General features: G+C 46.1%; 1 long non-coding RNA gene across 1 annotated transcript; it reads left to right on the forward strand.

Annotated features, from left to right (window-relative positions):
- Positions 1-275: 275 nt before the first annotated feature.
- On the forward strand, positions 276-4,740 carry LOC146894094 (uncharacterized). Its single transcript, XR_015001986.2, has 2 exons — positions 276-415; positions 4,283-4,740. It is a non-coding gene; the product is annotated as an uncharacterized LOC146894094 (long non-coding RNA).
- The last annotated feature ends 14,825 nt before the right edge of the window (positions 4,741-19,565 follow it).

Raw genomic sequence — 19,565 nt, forward strand, 5'->3', positions numbered from 1 at the left:
CGCCACAGATGGAGGATGACTTTCCCAAAGATGCTTAAAGGTGGAGGGCCTGGGACTTGAAGAGCCCAGAAGCCCCAAGGGCCCTGGGGTGGATCCCACAGCCTCTCCCTTTGCACACAGCAGCAGCTGCCTCCTGGTTAAAGGGCTGAACTTCCCTATTGTTTTCGTTTGAAGTCGCTCTTCCTGGCTCCAGGAGAAACAAGCCCTTCCCAAATTGCTCCTGGTAATTGGGGCGGAGAGTGAGTCAGGGCTCTGTGGTTCTACTTTCCCTGCCAGCTGCCCCGAGTGCCTTCCAGGGAAGCAGGCAGAGGATGAGGGCCAAGTAATGGTTTTTGCGTTCTGGGATGAAGCCGCAAGGAAAGGCAAGGGCAGCTTGGCTGTGGCTCTTTCCTTCTGTGACTTGCCGTGTGGGCAGGTGTGTGGGAGAGGGTCTGTGACCTCACTCCACTGTGCCCCAACCTCTCTAAGCCTCCTTTCTGGGCCTTGGTTTCCCTTCTGTGCATGGGGGGCTCTTTGCTCCATCCATCCCTTGACTTCCTTATGAGGAAGATGTCTGTTAATACTGAAGAAAGGAAGGGACACCCCGGGGGGGGGCAGAGGGTCACAAGGTTTGGGTGCCGATCCCTCTGTTCAGGTTCCAGGTGCCTATCCCCAGCTGAGGGCACACAACTGTAAGAACAGTGTGAGAATGCAGCTGCGGCTCAGGTCACATCTGCAGCCCTTCTCTCAGACACTGGCAGGCACCTACTGAGACTCCAGCTGTGGGTCTCCAGCTAACAGATTCCCAGAGGCCAGGGTCTGGCTTCTGGGAGGTGAGTTTACATCAAAGTGAGTATTGGTGGACGCGCACTGGGCTTCCTACCTCTTCCCTGCTTCCTACCTGGGAACCAGAGAGCCTGGCTGCATGTGTGTACTGTGAACCCTCACCCCCATTCTCAGAAGAGACCCTCCCACCCCACACCTGCTTCTGCCGTGTTGACCCCCATTTCCTTTTCTCAGAGCCCTGCTGTGCTGTTTATCATGGCATTAACAACTCCTGGTAACCCCAACAACCTGCATCAGTGCTCCCCCCCCCCTTTTATTTGGTTTTTCAAGACAGAGTTTCTCTGTGTAGTCTTGCCTGTCCTGGAACTCACTCTGTAGACCAGGCTGGTCTTGACCTTGCAGCGATCTGCCTACTAAAGGCATGCACTATCAATGCCCAGCCGTCAGTGTCCTCTTGAACCTGCACCCAAGACCTTCCAATGGCTTGGATTTCACCTCTCTGGCCTTTAGTTTCCTCACTTGCAAAATGTGAAGACGGAAAAGGCAGTATTCCATCAAGTCTAAGACCACCAGTCCGCAGACACCACTGTTTTAAGTACTACAAGAAATCGGCTGGGGCTGAGCTCAGGTATTAGATAGATTGTCTAGTGCGCACCAAAACCGGAGTTTCATTCCAGGTGGTGGTCCATGCTTATGATTCCAGCACTCCAGGGTGGAAGCAGGACGATCAGCTGTTGGAGGTCATCCTTGTTTACGTAGTGAATTTGGGCCAGCCTGGACTACGTAATATAAGCATTACAGCTCTAAAGGGAACGCTATCCTGGCAGTTGGAAGCCAAGGAATACCTGTGTTACAGTTCTGAAGGGAAAGCAATCCTGGCAGTCAGAAAGCAAGGATTAGCTAGAGCTCTGAAGGGAAAGGTATCCCAACAGAGTGTTTTAGCTCTGGTCCAGTGCGGGTTGGTTTCCCCAGTAAAGTCCTTGCTCTGGGAATGGTTTCCCTAATGCAAGTGTGTAACAGCCCTCTCTAGCAGGAGAGGGTTTCCCCACTGCCGCTGTCCCTTCTCTACTGCACTTCCCTGGAGTGTAACAGTTCTGCACCAGCCCAAGTGTTATAGTCTGCTGTGCTCCTGCCCTGCCCCAGTGAAGGCTGTTACATCTCTGCTCTGCTCTGCTCTGGTGAAAGAAAGTCCCCACAACAAACCTCACTCAACAGATTTGTTCGGAAGGAGGGATCCAGGAGAATGGCTGCCTCTGCCAGGGTGGGGAAAGGGCAGCCCCAAGCTGATCAGGTACAGGGCTTATGTGAGGTTTCTTAGGGGCAGAACTTTCCAAGGTAGAGATTTTCAGCTTGGGGATTGGCAGGATTTTAATTCCTGAGTTGGTTAGGGGCAGGGTGTGTTTCCTTGGTTCTGTTCGCACAGAGAGGGTGTTCCTTCACGACCCTTTTTACCCTACACACCCTACACATGAGACTTTTTTTTTTTTTAACTCAGGTCACAAACTACATATCATGGGCCCTCGAGTCCACTTGAATACAGATGTCCCCAGTTCCATTCAGTGACAGTGTGTTAAATCACTAACTGGAACCTGGAAACTTCAGTGAGAAAGAATTGGGGCAGGTGAGAACTCCCTCCCACCCCTACTGATTTGCTCAGAGGCAAGCACATCCTGCTCGGCTGAAGCAGATCTGAAGTGGAGCAGGTCGTGGGCTGTGGAGGTTCGCACCAGTGAGGGAACAAGGGCTTAGACACACCATGTCCTTGTCAGGTCTCCCAGACTGGAGCTTATGTCCTGGGAGACCCAAGTCCACCACACATTAAATACAGTCATATGCCTGTGCTAATGATGTTCTTGGTCAATGAGAGACTGTATGTAGGATGGTGATGCCCCCCGATTAGACTGCCTGACCATGTTGTTGCTTCGAATGTGTTTGCACATGGACACAACAACCTAACACTGCATTTTTTCATACACAAGTCTGTCAGGAAGTGATGTAAAACATGTACCTCAGTAAATAGGTGGGCACTGATGTGGGTGCCAGGATGAAGTCATGCCTCCTCTCTGTGGGAGAGCTCTTCTATGAATCCTACAAACACCCAAACACAAACAGGCCTGTTTTCTTTCTGTGAAACACTGTTGTGTTTGGGTTTAACTTCCAAACATCCCTTCCAAGACCGAAGACCATAAAGCAACTTGTCCTGGTTAGGGTTTCTATTGCTGGGATGAAACACTATGACCCAGAAACAAGTTGGGGGAGGAAAAGGTTTATTTGACTTATAATTCCATGTTCACAGTCCACCACTGAAGGAAGGCAGGACAGGAACTCAAACAGGGCAGGAACCTGGAGGCAGGAGCAGATGCAGAGGCCATGGAGGGGAGCTGCCTACTGGCTTGGTCCTCAATCTGCTTTCTTACAGGACCACCAGCCCAGAGGTGGCACACCCATAATGGGCTGGGCCCTCTCCCATCAATCACTAATTAAGACAATTCTTTTCAGGCTTGCATACAGCCTGATCTTACGGAAGTATCTTCTCAATCAAGGTTACCTCCTTTCCAACGACTATAGCTTATGTCAAGTTGACATAAGTTTAGCTAACACTCATCTCTCGGCTACCAAAGCACAGGGAAGAGCAGTTACCCCGCACTGTTTAGGGAAAAAAAAACCCAAAAACTTGTACTTGTCCAGCACAGATAATTTTTTTCTGGTATTTTGAGACAGGGTTTCTCTGTAGCTTTGGTGCCTGTCCTGGAACTAGCTCTTGTAGAACAGGCTGGCCTCGAACTCACAAAAATCCACCTGCCGCTGCCTCCTGAGGGCTGGGATTAAAGGCGTGTGCCACCACCGCCCAGTTTAAATTTTTAAAAAAGGGGAGACAGCAAATAATCCTTCCAAATGGGTTTTCAACCGGCTGTTAGTAATTGTTGTCACAAAGATCAGAAAGGCAGTGATTTTATTAAGAGAGGGGCTGACAGAGTGGGATGTGTGTGGTCTATGAGGGAGATGATTGATTGCTTGGGTCCCAGGCTCCTTCTCTATTGTTGCTCTACCCACCTTATACTTGGCTGGTAACTCACGATCTAAAGAGTCTGCCTAGGTTCCTTGATCACATCTGTATTCTAGCTAATGAGGAGGGAAAAAAAGGGAAAAGGTGAGTGCCCTCCCTCCCACTCTCCTTCCTTCCTTTCTTCTTTCCTTTCTTCTTCCTTTTTCTTCTCTCTCTTTCTTGGGCACGACAGAGAAACTGTACTTGTCACTTCCTCTCAAACAACTTGGACATACACTGGTTACACCAGTTGCCATAGATGTGAAAAAAAGGATTCTCAGTGGAACAGCCATGCGTAGATCGTCTCTAGGGGAAGGGTAGCCATGGAGACTTCTGAGGTGTGACTGAGGCCTCTGCTGGAGTCTCCAGTGCTGGCTTCCTCCTCCACCCACCCAAGCTGTTCCCCTTGTCTCCCCCAGTGATGATTCTGAGTGCACCTACCAATTAATCCCCTTCTCACCTCCTTCCCAGGGTCCCAGGTTGACACACAGCTCCCTCCACCTGACAATATCGTCACAGGCCAGAAACAAGACATTTTCAGCCAAACACACGGCGCAGACCAGTCACTCCACAAACAATGATCTCGTGAGCACCTACGTGGAAGGCAGATGGGTCTGGCTCCGTGCATCACCGGCTGTGTGGGAGCTGCTGTTCTCCCATTTCACAGATGGGGTGGGGTAATGTTTTCCAGGTCACCTGCCGGATTAGGGGCGGGATGCTATGCCAGGCCAGGTGTGTGTGCCTCTGGAGTCTGCAGAGTGTCCCTGTCACCCCCTAGTCCTCCTCCAGGCTTCCATGCTCTACCATAGACTTTGCAAACTGGAGCGCTGGGCACCAAGGCGTGGTCCTCTCTCGTGATTCCTCTTTAATGAAGATAACAGCGGCCATTTGAAGGCCACTCACCGGGGCTATTAAACACTCCGCAAACATTGCCACACTCATTCCTCGCCAGCCCCTCAAGGCAGGTGGGGGTTGCAGGCTCTGGGTGTGGGCGGGGCAATAGTAACAGATTGCTTGGGGTCCCACAACTGGGAGTCAGAATTGGCCTGTGGCCTTGTGCCCTACGGCTGTACTCGGGTCCCAGGGTGACTCCAAGATGGAGAAGCTTATCTAGTGTCTCAGGGCAGGAGGTTCCTGCTGCTGTTGGGGGCAGGTCTTCCCTGAGAGTCATCTCACTTCTGCCCGGGCAGAGTCATGGGGTGCCGGTATAGAGGAAGGAACTAACCCTGCCTGGGAGTGGACTCTCTAACCTGGACACTGGACCCTGTTCTAGCGAGGAAAGAAGAAATAACAACGGGGGAGGTGGGTGGGTGGGTGGAGGGTGAGTGTAGAGGGGGCAAGGTCAGGTCCTACCACCCTCCTCCACTGCTCTGGTCTCTAGACAGTGAGTAACTTGCTTAGTGGCTCAGTGGCTGGTCACGAGAACGTGATGGGGCCTCATAAGGAAGCCACATGGAGCCCCTGGGGGAGTGACTTGTGACTCAGTACTACCAGCAGGACTGTGCCTGGGGGTGGAGGGTCGGCTCACCAGCTGCTGGAGCTGTCCCCCCACCCCATGCCTCTTGCTGGGTGTCCCAGGCCACTCCTCAGTCCTCTGGAGGCTGCCCTTGCTGTCAAAGCCATAGACCCTCCGTGACCTTACAGAGGCTTTGACCTCGTGATCTGTGTCCTCCCTGGGTTAGTGGTAGGTAGTCTAGATTCCCAGAGTCAATCCTTATGCCCAGTCACACTCTTTATGATGGCAGGGTACAGGGCTGGGGACACTCGGATGAACTCGGCTGTCTCTCCCAGCCTCTCACGGCCTTTGCCTCTCGGCTCATTCCCGACATGGAACGGAGCAGTCCCTCAGATGTGGCGGGTTGTCTTGTTTAGGTCTGGACCACACTCCATCATGAGTGAGGCCTTTGCGTGTCTCTGTCTACGGGACCCACAACGAGGCGCCACTGGGACCCTGTGCTAAGGATCTGGCATTGTGTCTCTCTCACAGGTTTTTGTCCTGGGTTCCAGACCATGGCATTCTAGGTCTTCAGTAAATATCGATGGCCTGTGAGTGCCTGTGTGACGGAAGCAATGCCTTGGGCACCCTCATGTATCCAGAGGGGCCATGAGGAGGAGAGGGGAAACGTACCCGTGGGTCAGGACCAAGTTTTGCCTGTCTGCTGCTGTCCGAACTGACTGTCGTCTGGCAGGGCAGAGTGGCAGGAGCGCATGCTTTTGTCTGACTGGACTCTGTGGGCCTTGATTCAGACCTGGCCATGGGGACAAGCACAGACCAGCATCTGTCCAGACATGCCAGTTCCCTGAGGACTTGTAGGCCTCTCAGACCCCAGACCTGTCATTCGGTGTCCACCACAGTCATGGAGAGTGCCCCTTCTAGAAGACTCCACTCCCAAAGAACAGAGGGTGAGGGGACATCCCCAGAGTGGGTCACGGCACCCCGGGTTCATGACACTGGCCCACCTGTGGAGTGTCCAGGAAACAGTGCCCAGCCCTACGCGTGATTATTAGGTTTGGTTTTGGCCCTGAAGGAACTCGCAGGACACCTGAGAGCTGAACCAGCAGGAAGGGAAGCAGGGTCTGTCACTCCCATTACCATATAGGTCCGGAAAGAGGGAGGCAGGGAGTGGTTATGCCAGCACCTCACCTGGGTGGGCCTGATGTGTTAGGCAGTGTGTATTCTGAGGGGTTCCTGAAGAGGGATGAACTGGGGACAGGCTGACAGAAAACTGAGAGCCCGTAGGGAGAGGAACGGGCGTCATGGCGATGGAAGAAGCTGTATGCTGAGCCTGGGAGCAGCATGAGGGGTGGTGGGAGAGAGGCCTGGAGTGTGACAGGAGTGGGGTGAGAGGCAGGGCCCACCCTTTCTTGGGGTTGGGGAGGCTGCTGAAGGCTTGGTTTTAGGAAGGCTTAGTGTTCCCATGCCTGGTTAGGCTAGGCTAGATCTTGACAGCTTGGGGAGAAGCCTGGACTTCCAGCCCCACACAGACCTCAGAATGCAGCCCAAGCCCTCCAACCTGGCTGGGCCCCTTTGGTACCAGGCTCTTTCCCACTCTTTAAGCCAAGCGTCCCGCCCGATGCCCCAAGTTTTACCAGCACCCACTCAAAGCACCTAAACACCAAGCTGCCTCATGCCCCACCTGGAAAATTGCGAATCCCTGCGGCTGGGCTGGCATAGCCTCCACCACGATGGCTTTCCCAGTCTATGCAGAAGGTAGACACCCTGTTCCTCAGGGGTCCCAGCAACTCCTGCCTAGAGCCAGGAGAACATATGAGCTCAAATAACTGGTTGGAAGAGCTCAGGTGAGCTGTTAAATTTCCCTGTTTCCTCATCTCTAAACCAGGGGGCATAATGGTTCCTGCCTTGAAAGGGTTGACACTTGTAAGCTCTTCCAAGAATGCCGGCTATGCACTAAGTAGTAAATATTACCCATTATTAAAGCAATTACTCTTACCTCATACAGCTGGCATGGGGATTGGTGTCAAGGGATTAGTACCTTGTTAGGATCGTGGTAAGCACTCACGAAGGCTGATCCTCCCTCATCGCTGTCAACATCCCCACTCTCAGTCCTCACCGATCCCACCTCCCTCACTACTGGCATCACTGTTGTCCCCACCCACCCTTTCCACCACCACCCGTTCACCCAGCTCTCTTTCCAGAGGGGAGCCCTGGGGGCAGATTGGTCTTGGGGGCAGCTTCTATTAGGTCACAGGGACCCCGGCATCTCCCTCTTTTCTGCCCTCTCCCCCAGCATCCACTCCCTGGAGAACACATTTCAGGGCTCAGCTGGGGAGGGCAGGGAGGGGAAGACTTGTGACCTGGCATTGCCTGGGGTGTCAAGCATCCCCTAAGCCCTCGAGATGGGTTTCCACCCTAAGACCTCTGTATACACTCTCTTCTCACATGGCACAGCTCCTGACACCGTTCTGGGCTTCTTACCCACAAGCCTTCAGCTTCCGCGCATGTTTACGCAAGAGGCTTTCTCCACGCTTTTCTATTTGTTTCTTTCACAGACCGCATTGCAATTTGAAATTGTGTTTCCTGTCTTAAATTTTACCATTCCCCCTCTCTACTAGAACATCAGCCACAGGAGGACAGGGCTGATCCAGTCCCTGCCACGTGACCAAGGCCTTCAGGCCTTGAAATGAGGAAGGTGGGGGAGGGCACAAGGAGGAGGGGGAGGGTAGCAGTGAGGAGGGGTGGGTAGCAGTGAGGAGGGATGGGTAGCAGTGAGGATGAGGGTAGCAGTGAGGAGGAGTAGGGTAGCAGTGAGGAGGATGAGGGTAGCAGTGAGGAGGGGGAGGTAGCAGTGAGGAGGGGGAGGTAGCAGTGAGGAGGGGGCAGGTAGCAGTGAGGAGGATGAGGGTAGCAGTGAGGAGGGGCCAGGTAGCAGTGAGGAAGGGGTAGTGGTGCTCAGAGCCCTGAACAGGCAGCAGTTTTGTCCTTCCTGGGAACTGGAGTCTTGCTGTTTAAAAATCACGACCAAATTTACCCGTGGGAGGGGTCCAGGGGAGTCACAGTCACATCCTTTTAATACTCTTATTCCTATCTAGGTCTAGAAACTTCTACCAGAGCAAGGTTTTGCTTCCGGCAGGCTGTCCTGTGAGGTTTTAGACCACAGCATACCCATCTTGCAACCCAGTAGCAGTGTGACCCTGGACAGGTCCCTTATTAGTACCTGGTTACCTCACCTGTTACATGGGTGGGGGTGGGCTAATGATAATGGCAGGCAGGTGCTAAGTGCCTTTTACAGTGGCTAATTGGACCTTCCCACTGCCCCAGGAGACAGGTGAGGCTCAGGAGTTGTCTCTGTGATCAGTCCTGGGGTTGAGGGCTTGGTTCCATCCTGTTCTTCAAGAGCTCCCCAACTCGTCAGCTGCCGATGAAACTGGCATTGTGGATTTGGCTCTCTGGCATAAGCCTGAGTCCTTGTGGATACTGACTAAGCCTGAGTTCCTGTGGATGCTGAGTAGACCTGAATCCCATGGATGCTGAGTAGGGCTGAATCTCTGTGGATGTTGAGTAAGGCTGAATCTCTGTGGATGCTGAGAAGACCTGAATCCCATGGATGCTGAGTAGGGCTGAATCTCTGTGGATGCTGAGTAGGGCTGAATCAAGTCCTTTCTCAAAGATCTGGCCTTAAATCTGCCCACTCTGGGACATCTTCAGATCTGCTGGACTCTCTCAGGAGCCTGGCCAGCCACAGGCCCCCTGGGCCAGAGCTGCTGCTCCCCAGAAATGTGTGAGTCACAGGGTACCTACCACCTCTCTGCCTTCCGTGCCTCACATTTTTATATCAGCTAATTATGTCCATTAGTGTCACCCGAGAAAAGGGGTATGAGCTTCAGAATATCAGGAAGTGGGGAGCAGTGTGGAGGCCTAAACGGGGGTCTCCTTTCTACACACTGTCTTCTCTTCAAGGTTCCTGAAAGGCATTTACCTGGTTGACTTGGAACTGTGTACAAAATGTCTCAAAATGTATGACTAGGCAGGCAGGAGAGCAGAGGCCTGTTCACAATATGTATGTGTGCACACACATGTACCTGCATGCACACACAGGAGTGCATGTCCAAATCAAGAGAGCTTCCCCCTCCTTCCTGTGAACCAGAACTTTGCTGTTTACAGAGACATGGCCAGTTTACACAGAGTAGATTTGTATCTGTTATTGTTATTATTTAGTATTTGTTATTTATTTGAGATAGGGCCTCATAATCCTGGTTGGTTTAAACTTCCCTACATAGCCCAGGCTGACCTTAAGTACTGGACTCTCCGGCCTCCACCTCCCTAGTTCTGGGATTACAGGTGTGCACCACCATGAACAGTTTATGTAATACTGGGGATGGGACCTAGGACTTCACATGTGCTAGGGAAGAACTCTAGCAACTGAGCTACATCCTCAGCCTCCCTCCGAGTTTTGACCAGAACTACCCATTGCCGCAGCTAAAGAAGATTCCCTCCAACCTGTTTCCCTATATGTTTGCAGCCCCTGCCCTTTTCAGCTCTAGCCTTGGCAGATACCTACTCTGCCTTCCTGGTTTGCCTTTTCTAGGATTCTATACAGATGAACCCAGACAACTTCCCCTCTTTGGGACCTGGTTCTCCTCAGTGCACCTCAGAGCAACTCCTCCATGTGTGTGTTTGTGTGCGTTGGTACTGTGTGGATGGATGGTGGGGTGATCTATGTGCTTGTTGAAGGATGTGGGGAGTTGCTGCCTGTTCTTTTATGATGAGTGAAACTGGTACCAATGTTCACACTCAGGTGAGCTCAGGTTAATAGCTAGTTTGGGAGACTGCTGAGTTGCCTGGGAAGCCTTTGTTTAACTTAAGAAGAAACTGTCAGACTGGTTTCTAAAGTGGACATGCCACCCTGAGTCCCTTCTCTCAAGATGGTGGCGCTTCATTTTCAGGAGTTACACCTGAGGTGGGAGGGTGGCTCAGACCTGAGAAAGAGGGATCTGAGCAAGACCTCTCTTGCATTAATTACTTTCCTTGTTGCTATGGCAGAAGCAACTTAAGGGAGGATTTATTGTGGCTCACAGTTTAAGGGCTCACAGTCCACCACAGTGAAGAAGTCATGGAGCAGTGAGAGATGAATGCTGGTTCTCCCTTTATGTAGTTGGGGACTCCAGCCTATGGGATGGTGCTGCCCAGCCAAGGCAGGTCTTCCCTCTTCAGTTCAGCCTTTCTGGAAATGACTAGACAAGTGTCTCTCAGGTGACTGCAAATCCTGTCAACTCGATGGTAAGGATCCTCTCTTACCATCATTTCTCCCTGACGTGAGAATTTCCTTGGTCCGTGTGTGTGTACGGTCAGGAGGGGGCATCTATGGGAAGAGACAAGCTTGAGGGGTATTTCAAAGAGGGAGGAAGACACATCCTCAATGTGGGCCACACCATTCTCAGGGCTGGAACAAAAAAAGGCATCTACTCGGAAGTGAGTTCTGCCTAGAACCAGCTCCCAGGGAGCCCAGACTTAGATCCCCTATTCTGGGTGGTTTTGAAGCCAGAAACCAATGAGTTATTTATTGATTTTTAAAAAAGATTTGTTTATTTTTATGTGTGTTTTTTTTCTGTATGTACATTTACATACCTTAAAAGACCATTAGATAGCATGAGACTACAGTTATAGATAGTTGTGAGCCACCATGCAGGTGGTGGGAAGTGAACTCAGGACCTCTGAAAGAGCAGTCAGTGCTCTTAATCACTGAGGCATCCCTCCAACCCCAAGCAAGTGGTTTATTAAAGGAATCCTTTCCTGTATCCCCTTGGTTTTCCCAATCTTTCTATCCTTCTCTGTTCCACACAAAGACTCACAAACATACACTTGGCAAGTTCGATGAAATGGGCTTATTTATCCAAAGACACAATTGAGCACACACACACACACATACAAACAATAAAAATGTAATAAAAGATAAATAAATGAAACTAAAATTGATCGGTCCAGTTCTTGTGAGAATAATAGGGAAAATAGTAGTCCATGTGTCTCGATAGTTAAAAAACAGACGGTTCCAAAGACAGAGCAGTACAATCTGTAAACCCAAGTTAAGAAGTTAAGTAACAAGAAGGGCTCAAAGGCAAAGGGGAAATAGAATAGACATTGCTTGTGGGCAGGGGAGAGGGTCTCTGGGTGGTGGTGGGGAACAGGAGGGATCAGGTATGGGAAAGACAGAAGGACAAAGTACTGGGAAAGACGGCTAGAATGGAGTGGGGGCATCTCTGGGATGAGCTAGAAACCTAATGTGATGCAAACTCCCAGGAATCTCTGAGCGCAGCTCTAGCTAAGACTCCTAGCAATGGGGGATATGGAACCTGAACCAGGCAAGACTTCCGGTGGAGGGATTGGGACCCCAGTCCTGACACACAACTTTCCACCTGCAATTTGTCCTGCCTACAAGATGTGCTAGGTTAAGGGTGGTGTAGGAATTGTGGGAATAGCCAAGCAATGACTGGTCCAGCTTGAGACCCATGCCACGGGAGGGAGTCCACTCCTGACACTGCCCGCAGAGCTAGGACCCAGAGGCTGGATAGCCCAGAGACCCAGAATAGAACCAAATACAACTGGCAAAAAAAGTCCATGAAATGATTCCCAATGATCTACTATACTCACAGATTGGTGTTCAGCCCAGTTGTCATCAGAGAGGCTTCACCCAGCAACAGATGGAAACAGAGGTAGAGACCCACAGCCAAACATTAGGCCAACTTTGGGGAATCCTATGAAACGGGGTGCGGGAGAAGGATGGTAGGAGTCAGAGGGATCAAGGACACCACAAGAAAACACCAAAAATCAACTAACCTGGGCTCATAGGGGCTCACAGAGACTGAATCAGGGAGCCTGCATGGGACTGATGTATTACAGTTGTAATACCAAGACAAGCTTGGTCTTCTTGTGAGACTCCTAACAGGGGACACAGGGACTGTGTCTGACTCTGTTTCCTGCTTTTGGGACCCCTTTCTCCTACCTGGTTGCCTTGTCCAGCCTGAATAGGAGAGGAGGTGCCTAGTCTCGCTGCAACTTGATATGACATGGCTGGTTGATATCCACGAGAGGCCTGCCCTTTCCTGAAGAGAAAGGAGGAGTAGTAGATGGGGGAGCACAGCAAATGGGAGGAGAAACTGCAGTCAGGATGTAAAAACAACAATACATAAATACAAAAAAACCCCAAACCCAAACCAAACCAAACCAAACAGTGCAATTATCACTAGAAGGTTGAATGAACACAGAAAGTTAACAAGACTGACCCAGTCAACGTGACTGGGGACTCTGCGTCAGCCATGAGTAGGGCATGGGACAGCCTTGAAAGTCGAAGCAAGTTTCAACAAAACTGAAATAAATCATGTCATCCTGACCACATCCTCCAATGCAAATAGCCTGGAGCTCTGAAGGATGGCAAGAAACCCCATCCACCCGGAAATGTCAAAAGCAGCCTTTGAAATAACCCTCTCTTTAAAGAAGACAGCAAGATGGAAATTATGGACTGAGCAAGGGTGAAAAGACCACAGGGAACCCTGCACTCAGCAAAATGGTCCTGAGAACAGAAGGGTGCAGGTGCTGACCTGAGCAGAGCAGTGAGGGCCGGAGGGAAGGAATGGGTCCCGAGTTTGGGAAGACAGGAAAACCACAGGATGAACCCAGAGAAGAGATGGACAGTTGTCAAATGGAAATTGGTGGGGAGAAGGTTTTGGGTTTTTGTTTGTTTGGGTTTTTTTTTACATTGAAATTTTAGGAAAGATTTGGTAAAACTGATGAATATCTAGAATGAATCCCTGGGCAAAAAAACAAGGTCCAAATAAAGGAACTTAACAAGAGAGGACAAGAGCTGGGATAGAGTTCAGGGATACAGTGCTTGTCTAGCCTGCATAGGCCATGAGTTCAATCCCAACACTGAAGAAAATATAACTAGGACCTGGAAAGATGGCTTAGCAGTTAAGAGCACTTGCAGCTTTTGCTTACCTAAGTTGTTCTAGTACCAATAAAGACTTGGGAGTCAGATTTGGGGGGTAAAAACATAATAGATCAAAGAACATGTGAAAGAGTGACCAGCTGACCTTCTCTCCACACTTCCCAGACCAAAAAGGAAGACCGGAAAACCCAAGAATCTTCAAGTACCTCCCTCCTCCTTCCTGTGTCTCTCTATCCATATCCTGGGTCCTCTATATCCTCTATGACCAATTCTTGTCAACTAGTCACTGGTTATGCCCTGTTTCCAGGTTAACTTTATTAACACAGTCTCAGGGTGTCATAGTGTGATCAAATATCCTGAATCATTTTCCCCTTCCTATCCAAATAAAAAGAGAAGGTTTTAATTCTAACACAGAAACATCTAGCTGCCTGGACAGTCACCCAAGGTTCCTCTGTAATGTTGGAGCATCCATATTTGGCCTACCAGACTAGAATATCGGACAGACTTTCTTGTGAAGCACTAATTTTGAAGGATTGTCCTACCCTGTCCTGGTAAAGTTTGGCAGACACTTTCCTTTGTATCCTGCTTGTACAATTTGGACACCATACTGTCAGCAGTCAAGGCAATGGCAGTTTCTTGCCCGGTGACCTACTTTGCTACATTTAAAGCAAACTCCATATGAAGGTTCTTCAATGCCCATCATCTTCTCTTAAGTAGATTGGTGCTACCAGGAGCAGACATGTCTCACTGTCATGAAAAGCTTTATGTTATTAAAATATCTTAAATGCCATGTTCTGTAGATCTCTGAAGTATTTTAAGGTCACTTATCTATTTAAATATAGGAGGCTAAATAGAGCTTTCTTTTGTCTATAGCTAAACCCATAATAGGAGTTTGTTACCTTAATTATCCTAAACAGTTTGTAGTAGTAGCTTACTAGAACTTTTCATTACAATTTTAAATGACAATCCTTTATTTTAGACAGAAAGGGAAAATGTAGGGATATTTCATTTGTATTTTAATAAATAAAGCTTGCCTGAAGATCAGAGAGTAAAATAACCCTACTGGTCAGCTTTCCAGACCAGGCAGTGGTGACACACATCTTTAATCCCAATAGTTACACTAGTTTGCCATAGAAACTGGGTGATAGTCATGCTTGCCTTTAATCCCAGCCATAGAAAGGAATATAAGACAGGAGGAGACAGCTCTCAGACACAGTCTCATTCTGAGATTCCTGGAGGCAGGATCACCATTTTGGACTGAGGTACAGGTAAGAACCAATGGCTGGCTGTTTTGCTTTTCTGACCCTCAGGTTGAACCCCAATTTCTGTCTCTGGGTTTTTATTAATTGTGTTGCATTTAAATTTTTAATGAAATTTAGACCACAAAAAGACCATTTACCTTATATGTCTGTAGAGAGCAGCAGAAACAAACATTTGGGAAGATTTATGAAATTATACCCTATTGGAGGTGTACTATACCATTAGGTCAATTTTCTCCTTTTTTGGGGACATTTTCTCTAAACGATTCACTCTTCTTCAGATGTCACATTCTCCAGTGGTCTTCAGATTTGTTAGTTAGATGATTTTATTCTCTTGAAATGATAAAAATAAAACCCTAACCCAACCCTAACTTTGGAGAGTTCCTTTTTTTGGTCAGGTTATATCTTTGTTAGTATAAAATGTTTTCTTGACAACAGAAAAACTATTGGTTTTTTTTTCACAGCTGATCAAATAAAAGGCATTCGTTAGCCTTATAAATTAGTTTAAAATGAATGACAAAACTGTTTAATGAATTATTACCTCTCCTTATTCAAGATGGTATCAATAGCTTTTTTTCTCCAATGGAAACAAAAGCAAGACCTCTTCCCCAATGTAACACATATCCTGGTTTCCATTCTGAGGTCAGCACATTATTAAAGAATATAGGCTGATTTAATTCAGTTTTTCTATTATCCAATGTCTCTCCACAGCTGTCATTCCTTTCTCATTACATTTAAAAGTTTTAAAGTTAATCCAATGTCTCTCCACAGCTGTCATTCCTTTCTCATTACGTTTAAAAGTTTTAAAGTTAATAAAGTACTGTGTAATCTACCTCTGGGAGTCTTTATTACCCATTTCTGTTTATTAAGCATGTCTTTTAAAGTGTGATTAGATCTTTCTATAACTGCTTATCCTGTAGGATTGTGTGGTATACCTGTAATATACTTTATGTTGTAATATGCAAAAAAACTGTTTCATTTTACTAGAGACATATGCTGGAGCACTGTCGGTCTTTAATTGTACAGGTATCCCCATAATGGCCATAATTTCTAATAAACATGTAATTACAGAATCAGACTTCTTAAGAACTTAAAGCAGTTGCCCATTGAAATAATGAATATGTATCTATTTTATGGTAAACATATTTTAATTGTCCAAATGCCACAAAACAAAATAAAACACATCCATTTGCCAAATTTTATTTCTTTGAGCTCCCTTTGGGTTATATTCTGGAAGAAGTGGAGTTTGATTATACAAAGAACAAGTCAGACATTTCCTTTAATTTCCTTGACTTGTTGCCAAGTGATAGAAAAACCTACTGAATTAATGTGGTGTTTCTTATGAAATTCTGAGGCTTCTAGCATGTTTTCTACCAATAGCTGCATCAATTTCATCATTACCTTGTGTTGGAGGGCCTGGTAGACCCTTATGGGAACTGGTATGTGGTATACATAATAGAGGATTTCTATTTCTGATTACTTGCTGTAGTTGAATAAATAATAAAATTAATTTTGAATAATCTGGAATAAGTTCAGTGGTTTAAGTATGTAAAACAACTTTTTCTGCATATTGAGAGTCAGTAACTATATTCAGAGGTTCTGGAAAATCTAATAACACTATGAGAATAGCATGTAATCTGACTTTTACACAGAATCATAAGGGTTTTGAGCCACTTTACTTAAATTTACTGATTTACAACCTTCCTTTCCTGATTTGCTTGCATCAGTATACAATGTAGGGACTCCAAAAATTGGTGTTCCTTGTACCTTGTGAGGGAGGATCCAATCAGTTCTTTTTATGAACTCAAGTCTCTTGATTTAGGGATATTTGTTGCTAATCTCTCTCAAGTAATTACTGCAAGCTCTTTGCCAATGTTCATTTTTTTGCCTATATTAAGGCAATTTCAGCATTAGTAAAAAGCACCACAATTTCTGCTGGGTCAATTCCTGTAAACTGGCAAAGTATCATTTTTCCTTTCAAAATTAATTCAGAAACCTTTTCTATATAGGTCTTTAAGTTTTTAATCTGTCTGTATGGTAAAAATCCTAAGTTATTCTAAGGTATTATCTTCTCTCTGCATAAGACTTCCTGTAGGAGAATGAGCAGGAGGCAGTATGACTAGGATACCATCAAGCTCTGGATCCAAGCGATCCACATGTGCGTCCTGTAATTTCTTTTCTACCAGAGTCAATTCTCTCTCAGCCTCAGCTGATAATTTTCTTAGACTGTTTAAGTCCTTATCACCATTGTAAAGTTTGTAATAAATTACTTAGTTCTTGAGTTGTTAATCCAATTGTGGGTCATAGTCAGTCAACATCTCCCAGCAATTTTTGAAAATCCATTAAGAGTTTGTAACTGATCTCTCCCGGTTTATACTTTCAGTGCTTGAATTTTCTGTAAATCTATCTTGTATCCTAGGCAATTAATAGAATCTATTCTTTTTATTTTTCAGGAGCAATCCCCAAGGCAAAATTCTCTTTAGTTCATCAAACATATTTTCTAAAGTATCTGTGTCTGAAACATCAGGTAAAATATCATCCATATAATAGTAAATTATAGATTGAGGAAGCTGTTTACAATTTTTTTCTAATAACTGTTATACAAAATATTTAGACAAAGTGAGGCTATTTAACATTTCTGTGGCAAGACCTTCCACTGGCAATGCCTAACAGGTTGAGAATTATTATAAGTGGGAACTGTGAAGGCAAATTTTTCTCTATGCTGTTTTTGTAAAGATATAGTAAAAAGGTAGCCTTTTACATCAATCAGTATAATAGACCATGGTTTAGGTAATAAAAAAAGCAAGGGAATTCCAGGCTGTAAAGAGCCCATTCGCTGAATCACCTTATTGACAGTTTTTAGATCTGTTACCATTCTCCTTTTTCCAGATTTCTTTCTAATGACAAGTATAGGAGAATCAGGGTCTTGTCGACTCTTCAATATGTTGTGCATTTAGCTGCTCCAGTACCAGCTGTTCTAGTGTCTGTAATTTTTATGTCAAAGACCATTGTTCCACCCACACAGGTTATAGTCAGTTAACCATTTTAAAGGTAGGGCTGCTGACACCTTTGAAAGAACAAAGCTGTTGCCCCCTGTTCATATATAACCTGAACGGTCTGTGCCTGTTCTTGACAATACCTTTTAATATTTCTCTCACAAGCATTCTTTATTTTAAGATTTGTTTTTGAGATTGGAGAAAGGTTAATCTGTGCTTTTAATTGCTGTAACAAACCACGTTCCTGTAAATTCCTTGCTATGTTAGCCACATATGGCTTTGATTTCGCTACCTGTCCTTCTGGCCTTATACACTTGACCCACTTTGTACTTTATTTCACCTGACATAAATTTCCAATCCCTAGAAGCTGAATATTTACCTCCTGGAGAGGCCAATCTGGATGCCAAGATTTTAGTAAAATTATTGTTATATCTGTGCCTGTGTCTACCAAACCTTCAATCACAATGCCTGTTATTCATATTTTGAGCTTTGGTCTTTGATCATTTATAGAAATTTGCAAAAAATACTTGCTTTATGGTCTCTCCTGACTTTTATTTTGTCTACTAAAGTTGTTCTCTTCTTGATCACATCCAGAACAGTATAGTTTTTAACAACAGGCATTAAATCTTTTAATTGCTCTCTGGAGGGGTTGCCCCAATGCTGACAGGGAATGGTTGAACTAAATTTGACATTTGGTGTTTCCTGATGGCAAAGGGTTACCTTGCATGCCGCTTGTTGATCTGCATTCATTAGTTCAGTGCTGGTCTTTGCCACACCTTCTGCATATTCCAGAAGGCTAGGGCCTTTTATTAAGATAATCTTTAGGAAAAAAAATTGTTTCTAGGCTTGCCTTGCCTACAATCACTTTTCAGATGCCCTTGCTTACCACAATTAAAGCATCTGACATTTTGATTTTTCTTAAAATTTTTAGAAATCACTTCTTCTGTGTAAGTAGCATCATAAGTGTGAGATCCAATATCAGGTATATTTCTAATCTATTCACCTACCAGTGCTGATCTTGTCTTTAAAGGTCTAATTACCCCTTTGCATCCTGAATTAGCATTTTCAAAGATACAATTAATATTTGTCTGACTTCTGGATCTGATGCTATTCTATTTATAGTTGAAATCAATCTTTACAAAAATAAATTAGTAAATAGTTCTGTTGGGCTTTGTATAATTTTAATAAATGACTCAGACCTCTTTTCTGGTTCTTTAACCTTGTCCCAAGCATTCAAAGCTTCTAAATGACATAGAGCCAAGATGTGATCATCAGATACAAACTGTCTCTGCAAATCAGCACATTGATTCTTCACTGAGCTCTTGGGAAATAGCTCCAGCCCTATTTTGTTGTTCTATGACCCTAGCTTCCTCTTTGCCTCATGTTCTCCATTGTAGCTGAGAATCAGCTTCCAGTATTGCTGTAGCTAAATCTTTCCTATCTTTGGGGATAATTCTGTTCTGAGTTGCCCATGAATTTAACATCTATTTTGCATAGGGTGGATACATTCCATACAAAATTTCCTCAAATCTAATATTTCTACAGGATTCCAGTTAGCTTCTGCATAACCTTGAGAATGCCTGTCATCTGGTGGTTGTTCTTGTATGGTAACTGGATAAACTAAGGTTGGTTTTCTAATAACCCTGGGCTCCCTCTCTTGAGCTCCATTATCAGTGGTACATTAAGTTCTGGTTTAAATTGCTCTGTCTGTGTCTGGGTATTTTTCTTATTTTCATTAGTAGGTCTTTTTAAGGCCTTACCAGTCCATTTTTCATATGTGGCACAGTTATCAAACCACATTTTAAAGGATAAAATATGAATTACCAAACTGGCAGTAATTGTAATAAACATTATGCTAATCCCAGTTAAGTCAGTTTTCCATTCTTCTTGTTTTTCCCATTTTCAAGCCGTTCATAGTTGCATTACACAGAGCCCTACCTCCCTGCCTTATGATACTTCCCATTCTTTAAAAATAATTTATTTAACTTTTTATTTTGTGTGCGTCGGTGTGAAGATGTCAGATCCCCTAGAACTGGAGTTACAGACAGTTGTGAGCTGCCATGTGGGTGCTAGGAACTGAACCTGAGTCCTCTGGAAG

This window comes from Myodes glareolus, chromosome 6 (assembly GCF_982192425.1).
Source record: "Myodes glareolus chromosome 6, mMyoGla1.1, whole genome shotgun sequence".
NCBI classification, from domain to species: domain Eukaryota; kingdom Metazoa; phylum Chordata; class Mammalia; order Rodentia; family Cricetidae; genus Myodes; species Myodes glareolus.